The sequence below is a fragment of the Bos indicus genome, chromosome 14 (genome assembly GCF_029378745.1).
Source record: "Bos indicus isolate NIAB-ARS_2022 breed Sahiwal x Tharparkar chromosome 14, NIAB-ARS_B.indTharparkar_mat_pri_1.0, whole genome shotgun sequence".
NCBI classification, from domain to species: Eukaryota; Metazoa; Chordata; class Mammalia; order Artiodactyla; family Bovidae; genus Bos; species Bos indicus.
In genome coordinates this window covers 70,266,977-70,278,671 of record NC_091773.1, presented here as the reverse complement: position 1 = coordinate 70,278,671, position 11,695 = coordinate 70,266,977, and the positions used below count along the sequence as shown (strand labels likewise).

At 42.1% G+C, this 11,695-nt stretch overlaps 1 non-coding gene across 1 annotated transcript; it reads right to left on the bottom strand.

The window, feature by feature from the left end:
- Window positions 1-8,030: 8,030 nt before the first annotated feature.
- On the bottom strand, window positions 8,031-8,101 carry TRNAG-GCC (transfer RNA glycine (anticodon GCC)). Its single transcript has one exon. It is a non-coding gene; the product is annotated as a tRNA-Gly (tRNA).
- Window positions 8,102-11,695: the final 3,594 nt, after the last annotated feature.

Genomic DNA, 11,695 nt, shown 5'->3' with positions numbered 1-11,695 from the left:
AGTATTTTCAGCCTTAAATATCAGTAAAAGGAAAACAGTAAGGAAATGGACACTAATAAAAAGGCAATGTACAGAAGAGGAAATCTAAATGTCCAGTTAAGAATATGGAAGGCTTCCGGTTCAAGATGGCAGAATAGAAGGACAAGCATCCCACAAGAGCACCAAAATCGTAACTAGCTGTTGAATAACCATCGACAGGAGGACCCTTCCGTCAGTTCAGTCACTCAGTCGTGTCTGACTCTTTGTGACCCTGTGGACTGCAGCATGCCAGGCTTCCCTGTCCATCACCATCTCCCAGAGCTTGCTCAAACTCATGTCCATTCCCCAAATTGGCAAAATAATTTTAAGATTCATCCAGAAAAGTAATTGACAGAATATTCATAACCAAAGAAACATTTTAAAAAGATGGGTATTATAGGGAGGTCTATCTACCAAATATTAATAAATCTTGTAAATCCATAGTAATTAAAATACTTTGTCTAAGTTCAAGAGCAGACAAATCAATTCAAAACACAGGAAGTCCAGAAATAACCCTATAGCATATAAATGGCATATCTCATCAACTGGCAGAAAATGAATCATTTAAGTGCAGTTACAATTGGCCACCTTAAAAAATTTGTTTTTTCTAAAATTTAGATTCCTGATTCATGCTTCCCACCCAAATTATAGATGAAAGAACCTGCAGAAATGAAAATTAGCATTTTTTAATCTGCATGTGCATGCTCAATTGCTTCAGTCGTGTCTGACTCTTTGCGACCCCATGATTAAAACCTGCCAGACTCCTCTGTCCGTGGGATTCTCCAGACAAGAATACAGGAGTGGGTTACCATGCACTCCTCCAGGGGATCTTCCCAACCCAGGGATTATTAAACTGGTGTCTCTTATCTCTCCTGCACTGGCAGACGAGTTCTTTACCACTTAGCGCCACCTGGGATGCCCCATCTTTGAATCTAGGTATTAATAAAATCTATTATTTTAGCACGAATATCTGCATGCTCAAATAACATATGGCAGAAGAATAAATAAATGAATGAGATAGACCTAGAGCTCCTTACGGAAGAAATGAAAGGGGTTATCTTGCATTATGTTATTTGTCTTATTTGTTTCTTCATTTAACTCACCTAAATTGCACACTTGCTTGGTGCCATCAATATCTCAGGGTATAGGAATTATTGAAAGCTTAACATGTCCTTCCAGGTCTATCATATTTCACCTGTTTAAGGGCTCCATCCAGATGCAATGCTGGGTTAGATCGCTTATCTACAAGGCACTCAGCATCCTTTAAGACCCAGCATTTGTTCCTTCCATTCGAGGAGCCCAGATGTGGTCTGCTGACACTTTACTAATAAAAAGCGTGACTTTCCTATCTCCTCCTCAGCAGTACTCTAGAATCAGAAACCCAGCTCAGAGGTAGCAAGGCCTATGGGGCTAAGCTACTCAGAGAAAAAGCAGTGTCCAAGTCAAAGGATTACTGTCTGACCTTAAGAACCTTCTACACCTGGGCTTCCAAAAATAACGATGGGAGTGAGACATGAGACTGGCCTTCTTCAAAGCTCAGAAATTGTAGACATTTCCAATTTCTCTTTATGAGCACTTCCTTAGGCATAGATACAACCTCCAAAACACTCATTTATCTTCTACTATTTATAGAATTAACATTATTATTTCCATGTTTTCAAAGCCATCGGACAGTCAAAGCATTCCTTAATCATTTGTATGAAAGAGAACTGAAAAATCATTACTGGAGCTCTCTCAAAACATTCTCAACAAAGCAGTAAATATTTCATTCTGTGCAATCAGTTTATTAAATCTTTATTCATCTTGCAACCAAATCAGAGGTTAATAACTAAGGTGTTACCAATTTCAGTGGTCTGGTCCCTCAGTTTTTAAAACATTTGCACAATTTTCACTTAATTAGTAATACCCACCCCCTTCCATTCCCTCAACCAACAGGGGAAGAAATGAATGTAAATTCTGGAATAGAAAGTGTTCTGGAAAATAAGCCTGTCAGTCATATTGATAGCTAGAATGATTTTCCAATTTTTATGGCTATCATAACAGCAGCCTGTGATTTGAAATCTTATAAAAACAGGAAAGTCATGTTTGAAGCTGTGCTTGGAATGCCTAATGGGATGAGAGACAATTGTGATCTGTTGCTGCCACCAGCAGGTCATTCTCACAAAATGATATTTTCCCCTTGGCTCTCGGCTTTGTTTCCAACTCCTCTACAGATATTTCTTGAACACAAGATTCCTTAATCAGGATAAATAATTATTATGTAAGTGCTCAGTCATTCAGTCGTGTCCAACTGTTTGCAACCCCATTGACTGTAACCCACCAGCTTCCTCTGTCCATGGGATTCTGCAGGCAAGAAAACTGGAGTGAGTTGCCATTTCCTTCCCCAGGGGATCTTCCCAACCCAGGGATCGAAACTTGCGTCTCCTGCATTGGCAGATGGATTCTTTACCACTGCGAATAATTATTACCTAATAACAAATCTCTTTCATATGGAGCCTCAGTAACAATTTTTAAAATATCTACTATATATGATTTTTTCTTTTATAAATAGGTCTAGTTTTTTTCCTTCTCTTCTATTCTTACCTCCATTTTTCTTCATAAGCTCCTAAACTCTTGCTTTTTGGAGGTAATTTTTCTGGTAAATGTACCTTGAGAACATGTGATCTGACTGCTACAAGACATTCCTTAAATTTTCATTTAGCTTACAGGTTTAAGGCTGGAGAATACAAGTGCATTCCAAAGCCACGTCATTCTGGGATTATACCCAGCTTCCACCAGGCTTCCCTGGTGGCTCAATAGGTAAAGAGTGCCCATCAGGATAATGCAAGAATGCATGTTTCTTTGATGACCAGGCAAAAACTGTTACAATCTGGTTGGTAAGTTCTGATTCATCTGCTGTATCCACCATACATTGCACCTTCGAATGTCCATTTATTCCGGTCTTTACAAAATTTCTCTTAATGGAAAAAATTTCAATTCTCTGGAAGACTGTAGAAGGAACCTGGAACAATTCTTTGCTCAAAAAGATAAAAAACTTAGGGAAGATGGAATTAGGATGTTGCCTGAAGAAGAGCCAAAGGCAGTGGAATGAAACAGCGGATACACTGTTCAGTAAAGTTCTTGGTGAAAATGAAAACTGTGTCTTTTATTTTTACTAAAAAAACTGAAGGCACTTTTTGGCCAACCCAATGTAAACAAATTAGGTCCCCTGGATGTCCCACTAACACCTGATAACAGCTTTCTTCCCAAGAAATGACAGAAGTGGTATTTCCATGATATTTCTCATAAGATGTAAGTACATGTGATTTCCCTCTAAGCTTTGAAATTTGCTTCTTTTGATGAGTTTGAGAGCAATAAAAGTTATCCATCATTTGTTTCTGCCACCATTAAATGCATTCAAGGTGGAGTGTAACCAACTGGGCTGTTCCCCGTTACAATTAGTGGAAATGGTTTCTCGTCTAGGCCAAGACAGTAAGCAAAGCCATGGAGTCTCCTTGCTCGACGCTGGTTGAGACTGATTCCTTGGATGTCTCGCTGAGGAGCTTCCATTTGGTACAAGACTGGACAGTGTGAATTCCCACCCAGCATAGCTCTAAAGTCTTGTGGAGGATGGAGATGATGGAAAATAAATTTCAAAAATAATATATGTGTACTTGCATAACTAAATCACCTTGCCGTGCACCTGAAACATTGTAAGCCAACTATACTTCAATAGTATATATACATATACCAAAAAAATAAAGATTGTGTGGATTGATCATTATTAGAAGAATGTGCTTCTGCCCCAGTACTCCAGTGAAGAAGGCTCAATGAATATAGCTCCTGCCTCCCTTTGCTCCTTTATTCCCCATAACCCTTGGAAGGAGATGACTGCTACAGCCAGTCTGGACCACGAGGTGGAAGCTGCATGGTAAGAACAGAGGAGCAGCACCAAGCTGGGAGCCAGGGTGACTGAGGTCGCACAGGCCTGGACTACCAACCCAGACCCCAGACTTTTACTTAAGAAATCAACTTCTGCCTCATTTTCACTCCTGTTATTTTGGATTCTCTGATAATCGGAGCCACAGAATGACAGCGGAGTCTAGGAATGCAGGGGCAGGCGGAGATGCAGCCCAGGAAGAGGACTCAGTGAATACGTACAAACAGAACAGGGACTTGATTAAGGTGAACAAAAAGTAGATGAATGGGGTGGCGGGCAGCGCACATATTCGAGGAACAACCTAGCAAGCCATGAAGTGTATTCAGATACTAAGATTTACATCCATGTACGTGTATAATGGATCTTCATTAATAAAGCACTTAGAAAAGTCTTTAGCACACAGTAAATAATATAGAGGTGCTACTAACTAAAAATTAAGAAGAATGAATGGGGTGATGGTTAATTTTGTGTCAAGTTGGCTAGGGAGGTGACTGGTGTGGGGCCAAAGCCCCTGCTCAAACCCCAGTTGTTTAGTAAATCACTAGTCTAGAGTTTGTGGCAAAGGAACCTTTTAGATACGATTAAGATTTACCATCAGTTGATTGTAAATCAGACGGAAATACCAGAGCACCTTATCTGTCTGCTGAGAAGCCTGCATATGGGTCAAGAAGCAACAGTTAGTACCAGATACAGGACAACAGACTGGTTCAAATGGAGAAAAGCTGTATATTGTCACCCTGCTTATTTAACTTCTAAGCAGAGTACATCATGAGAAATGCCAGGCTGGATGAATCACAAACTGGAATCAAGATTGCCAGGGACAATATCAATAACCTCAGATATGCAGATAAAACCACTCTAATGGTAGAAAGCAAAGAGGAACTAACTAGAGAGTCTCTTGATGAGGGTGAAACAGGAGAGTGAAAAAGCTGGCTTGAAACTCAACATTCAAAAAATTAATATCATGGCATCCAGTCCCATCACTTTATGGCAAATAGAAAGGGGAAGTGGAAGCAGTAACAGAATTTAGCTTCTTGGTCTCCAAAATCACTGCGGACAGTGACTGCAGACATGACATTAAAAGACGCTGGCTCCTTGGAAGGAAAGCTATGACCAACCTAGACAGCATATTAAAAAGCAGAGACATCACTTTGCCAACAAAGGTCTGTCCAGACAAAGCTACAGTTTTTCCAGTAGTCATGTATGGCTGTGAGAGTTGGACCATAAAGAGGGCTGACTGACAAAGAATTGATGCTTTTGAACTGTGGTGCTGGAGAAGACTCTTAAGAGTCCCTTGGACTGCAAGGAGATCCAACCAGTCCATCCTAAAGGAAATCAGTCCTGAATATTCATTGGAAGGACTGACACTGAAGCTGAAACTTCAATACTTGGGCCACCTGCTGCGAAGAACTGACTCATTGGAAAAGACTCTGATGCTGGGAAAGATTGAAGAAAGGAGGAGAAGGGGATGAGATGACAGAGGATGAAATGGTTGGATTGCATAACCGAGCCAATGGACATGAACTTGGGCAATCTCCAGGAGATGGTGAAGGACAGGGAAGCCTAGCATGTTGCAGTCCATGGGGTCGCAAAGAATCAGACATGACTAAGCTACTGAACACCAACAAAAAAAATAGATTATCCTCCTTAATGTGGGAGAACAAATGGCATTAAGAACAAAAACTAAAGTTGCCAAAGAAGAAGGAATTCTGCCTCAAAGCTGCAACATTCTGTCTGCTTTTTCCAGCTGCTGGCTTGCCCTAGATTTTGGCTTGTCCCACCAGCCCCCACAATCACATGAGTCAACAGAGAGATAGATAAGATAGGCAGACAGCCAGACAGACTGCTCTCATTTTGTTTCTCTAGAGAACAGTAATACAAATGGAAAGTTGGTGGTCCAGTGGTTAAGAATCTGCCATACAATGCAGGGGACACAGGTTCGATCCCTGATCGGGGAACTGGGCTCCCACCTGATGCAGAGCAAATAAGCCTTCTCAACACAACTAGTGAGTCCACGCATCACAACCAAAGATCTCACATGATGCAGCTGAGACCCGAGGCAGCAGAGAAAGAAACCTGCACTAGAAGGTGTTGGAATTTGTTTATTGACAGCCGGGAGGGGAGTTAACGGGCCAGAATGGTCAGATGGAAGCCTTGCTCAGCACACCATCACTTCCAATCCTCCTTTCCGCCCAAAGCCACCTTGAGGAATAACCTCTCTGTTCAGTCACCCTCCTTCCCTTGCCACTGATTTAGAGAAGATGAGAAGGACCATAATAGTAACAGTCTACCCAGCTCTGGAAGTAAATCCTTACAGGCACAAGGTATCTTTTAGAGGGTGACAAAAATGTTCTAGGGTAAGAGAATGGTGATCACTAAGCAAAAATTTTTAATACAATATTAATAAGTGGAAAGTTCTGAAAGAGATGGGAATACCAGACTACCTGACCTGCCTCTTGAGAAACCTGTATGCAATCAGGAAGTAACAGTTAGAACTGGACATGGAACAACAGACTGGTTCCAAATAGGAAAAGGAGTACGTCAAAGCTGTATATTGTCACCCTGCTTATTTAACTTCTATGCAGAGTACATCATGAGAAACGCTGGGCTGGAGGAAGCACAAGCTGGAATCAAGATTGCCGGGAGAAATATCAATAACCTCAGATATGCAGATGACACCACCCTTATGGCAGAAAGTGAAGAACTAAAGAGCCTCTTGATGAAAGAAGAGAGTGAAAAAGTTGGCTTAAAGCTCAGCATTCAGAAAACTAAGATCATGGCATCTGGTCCCATCACTTCATGGCAAATAGATGGGGAAACAGTGGCTGACTTTATTTTTGGGGGCTCCAAAATCACTGCAGATGGTGATTGCAGCCATGAAATTAAAAGACACTTACTCCTTGGAAGGAAAATTATGACCAACCTAGATAGCATATTAAAAAGCAGAGACATTACTTTGCCAACAAAGGTCCGTGTAGTCAAGGCTATGGTTTTTCCAGTGGTCATGTATGGATGTGAGAGTTGGACTGTGAAGAAAGCTAAGTGCTGAAGAATTGATGCTTTTGAACTGTGGTGTTGGAAAAGACTCTTGAGAGTCCCTTGGACTGCAAAGAGATCCAATCAGTCCATCCTAAAGGAGATCAGTCCTGGGCATTCATTGGAAGGTCTGATGCTGAAACTCCAATACTTTGGCCACCTGATGTGAAGAGCTGACTCATTTGAAAAGATCCTGATGCTGGGAAAGATTTAAGGCAGGAGGAGAAGGGGATGACAGAGGATGAGATGGTTGGATGGCATCACCTTCTTGATGGACATGGGTTTGGGTGGACTCTGGGAGTTGGTGATGAACAGGGAGGCCTGGTGTGCTGCAATTCATGGGGTCACAAAGAGTCGGACATGACTGAGCGACTAAACTGAACTGAGCTGAATAAATGGCACTGAGTCATTCACTTTAAAATGATTGGGTTTTATGTTATGTGAACCTTACTTCAATAAATTACTTTCAATAGTGAATTTTATGTTATGTGAATTTTTCCTCAAAAATATTTCCACCTCCTTCCTCTGGGACGGGAGCTTTGAGCCTGTTACAGAAAGCAGGGTTCCTTTCCCTGCCTCCGCATCACAGCTTTCCCAGAGAAGCATTTCCTCGCAGGCAAGATAGAGGTCAGTATTACATTCACTTGGGTAACAGACCTCAAGCTAAGTCCACCAAGTAAGCTGTTCTCGATAATAAAAGTGGTACCTTAGCCTCCATATTTTCTCTTTATTTCTCAACCTTGAAAGGTATAAAGGCTGAAGGACCCCCCGGTAACTGAGGTTGTCCACACCCCCTCAGTCTTACGTCCCATGACCACATGCTCCCCAAGTGCAGACTGGGTGGGGCATCTGGAGGCCTTGCCCGGAGTCAGGAAGCTTCTGCTCCATTTTACAGGACAGGCTTTCTTGTTCCCCATCCTGCATATTGTTGTACAGTTGCTAAGTCGTGTCCGACTCTTTGCAACCCCATGGACAGTAGTCCGCCAGGCTCCTCTGTCCATGGGATTTCGCACACAAGAATGCTGGAGCGGGTTGCTCTTTTCCTCTCCAGGGGATCTTCCTGGCCCAGGGATCGAACCTGCATCTCCTGCTTGGCAGGCAGATGCTTTACCGCTGAGCCAGCTGGGAAGCGCTCACCCTGTGTATAAGGAAACCTCAGAGCAGTCTGTCGTGTCTTGTGTTTGTCGATCTGAGCAACCTGAGCAGAACAGGAGGTGCAATCAGACCAACAGCGCTGGTGGGAGAGCAGCATTTCCACACCGCCCTGTGCCAGTAGAAACAGCGATGTGGACCAAGTTTTCCCATCAAGTTAAGGACAAAGACCACAGCGAAGATGAAGGAGAAACTGTGGAAACGAGCTTCTCTCCCGTCCCCTTGCTGCATCCCTACCTCTGACATTATACGGATTTAAAACTACTTAAAATGTCTTTAGTATTTTCTGACATTTCTTTAAAACATAGAAATAAAGGAATTGTTTTTGTCTGTTTGATTGGATTTTCATCTCTTAGAGATTTATCATTTTTTATAAATTAAAGAAATTATAAAGATTAACCTACATTTAACACTTTAGGTTTTCAAGTAAGTGTAACAAACTCCAACAAACCATTCTGTCTGAGTCAGTAAGGATTTTCCCCCACAGTTGTTTTTATCATAAAAGCTGCATGCTGAACTGGTGGACAACATAAGGCTCTTAGGGATGTTAGTCTGTAATGGCCTGAAGCAGAGAACACGGATCAGCTGTAGAAGAGGCTTCAGGAAAACTATCCTAAACCAAAAAAGCCCTCTGTCACACAAGGTAAGAGAAAATTATATCCCTTTGTTGAGTTCTTTCTTCAACAACAAAATAGCATGTCTACAAACCCCTCTATGGCTCAACATAATAACTTGGAAGCAACTCAGAGAAACAGTGCCATCTACTGATTATACATGTCATTTGCTGCGAATCACAGAATTTCAATCTTGTCAGTAAGTTGCCAGACGATGTGAAGCAGGCCTTGAAGGCAACATGCAGGAACAGTGACAGCAGGTTTATCTGACTTCTTCCTTTATCATACACGCTGCTAAATGGATGGATGAGCTCTTGGGACGCTGAATTCTACCAATCCGAGCTGCTCACACTTTAATCCATCAGTGATTCAGTCCTAATGAGAACGTGATTCAAATGTATTTATGCTGTCATTTAGAGCAAGATATTCCCATGAAGATATGTCAAAGGTGCATTTGTGTAATTAGAAATGAATCAAATACTTGACTCAAATAGTACCCTTTGCACTGACAGTTTTTGTCAGCTCATTCTGCAGACATGATTCCAGAAATCATGGAAGTAAGAAGGGAAGTCTCTGTGCTGCCAGAAGGGAAGAAAACCCACTGGCTCTGCGTTCTGGAGAAGGAAATGGCAACCCACTCCAGGACTCCCTTTTCTGGAGAATTCCATGAACAGAGGAGCTGGGCAGGTTACAGTCCATGGGATGGCAAAGAGTCGGACACAACTGTGTGACTTTCACTTTCTTTCTGCCTTCTTCAGTGCCAAGCACAGTCCCACACTCAGCAATCAGCTTTAAAAAATACCCTCAAAGTGAGATCTCTGAGCAAGGAACCCAGTCATGGCAGTTAAAGTGTGCGTGTGGCAGGGGCAGGGGGGTAGGGGCGGATGAAGTATCTCATTCATTTATTCATTCATCTCTCAGTTGCAAGTCTTGTGCCAGGGACCATACAAGGTACTGAGATACTAGGATGAATATGATAAAATCCCCGTCCTCAGAGAATTCAGCTTAGTGTTAAGAGGGAGCCAGGTATTACAAAATAACAGCTACAAACTGTTATCTCAGAGTAGATAACAGACAAAAGAATTCTTATAAATTGAGTATCAACCACAGGAAAGGTGCTGTGTATGTACAACCCAGATGTTAACTGGACACTCCTTAAACTCTGGGTTCACTGAGTCTGATCCCCCACAAATCCCCGGCCTGTTGGCCTGAAAGCCTTCTTCGATCCCCAACGGCCGAGCACTGTCTTCTCAGCCTCGGGGCTCCTGTGTCCTGCAGGCGGCCTTGGTCCCGTGTCACATGGAGGCTCTTGGCAAACTCAGCCTCTCTTCTGAAATTCTGGCAAGATTTCGGGGTCAGGCAGAGATCAAGGAGGGTTACTTTCCACACTACTCAGCAAACAGTCAAGTGAAGAACAACTGTAATTCAAACATCCTCCCTGGTTCCCATCACAGGGCACGTCCCTTGTCTGACCCAGTCCCAGCCTCCCTCCACATTCTCACTTTTATCCCCTCCATCCTTCCCGCTCAGATTGTCTCCAAAGTTACAAATTTTCCTTCCTCTATTCCACTTTGATAGCAACCAACACCCACGTTGTTGAAAGGTTCACCAAATTTGAATAGGGTGTTTTTCCAAATAAAAACTAAGAGGAATTCTGATGTAGTCTAGATAATATTTCTCCACAGACACAGAAAACAAACATCTGGTTACCAAAGAGGAAAAGGGGCAGGACGGATAAATTAGGAGTTTGGAATCAACATATACACAGAACTATATATAAAATAGTAAGCAGCAAGGACCCACTGTAGAGCACACGGAACTATACTCAGTATCTTGTAATAGTCTGTAATGGTGAAGAATCTGAAAAAGAATATATATATAAATGAATCACTTTGCTGTATACCCATACCTGAAACTAACACAACATTATAAACCAACTATACTTCCCAAAAAAGATAATATTTCTCTACATGGCTGGCTATATATTTCATGTAAGTTTCACAACTACCCTCGGACATATCACTGAACAGACAGTAAAACTCAGTTCATCGAAGACACTAACGCTGTGTCATAGGTTGCTAATGTATGCAAAGCACTTAGCATTTAGAACACAATAATAAAAACTTAATGTTAGCCATTATTATTTTTATCACTATAACATTCATTTTCTCTTCTGTAGCAACATGTACCACTGAGGTAGTATCTCCCAGTCTCATGCCTTTATTAAATACCATCTACATGCTGAAAAATCCTGAATTTCTCTCTAGCCTTGACCAATGTTTCTGAACTCAGCTCATACCAAACTGCTTATTTGACACCTCCACTGGCTACCTAATAGGCTTATCAAACTTGACGTAATCAAGTCTGAACTTGGGCTTTTCCCCCACAAACCTCCTCTCACAGTCTTCTTATCTCAGTAACTGGCAACTCCATTTCTTCTTTGGCTCGGGCCAGAAACCTTGCATCATTCCAAATGATTCCAAAATCACTTTTTCTTTTTTTCTTACACCTTAAATTCAATCCATTCAGATATCTTGTCAGCTCTGTGTTCAAAAATATCCACAATCCAACACTGCCCTGCTCCTCCTTGGTCCAATCACCAACGCCTCTTGACAAGATTATGGCAAAAGCCTCCAAAATCATCTCATTGTTTCCAGCCCACATTCCACCAGTTTGTTCTCATCACGGAGCGACTCATCTTGTGACTTTCCTTGGCTCAATTCCCGGTGGTTTTCCATCTCCCTCTGAGTAAAGCTGAAGCCTTCAAGATGGTCTTCGATGCCCTGTAACATCTGACTTCCTCACTGCGATTCTTTCACCTCATCTCTTACTACACTTCTCTCTCCACAGTGGCCTCAAGCTGTTTCTCAAATGCGTCAATACTCCTTCACCTGTCTCAGGGCCTTTGACTTGTGGTTCCTTCTATCTGGAACACTTTTTCCCAGAAAATGTCATG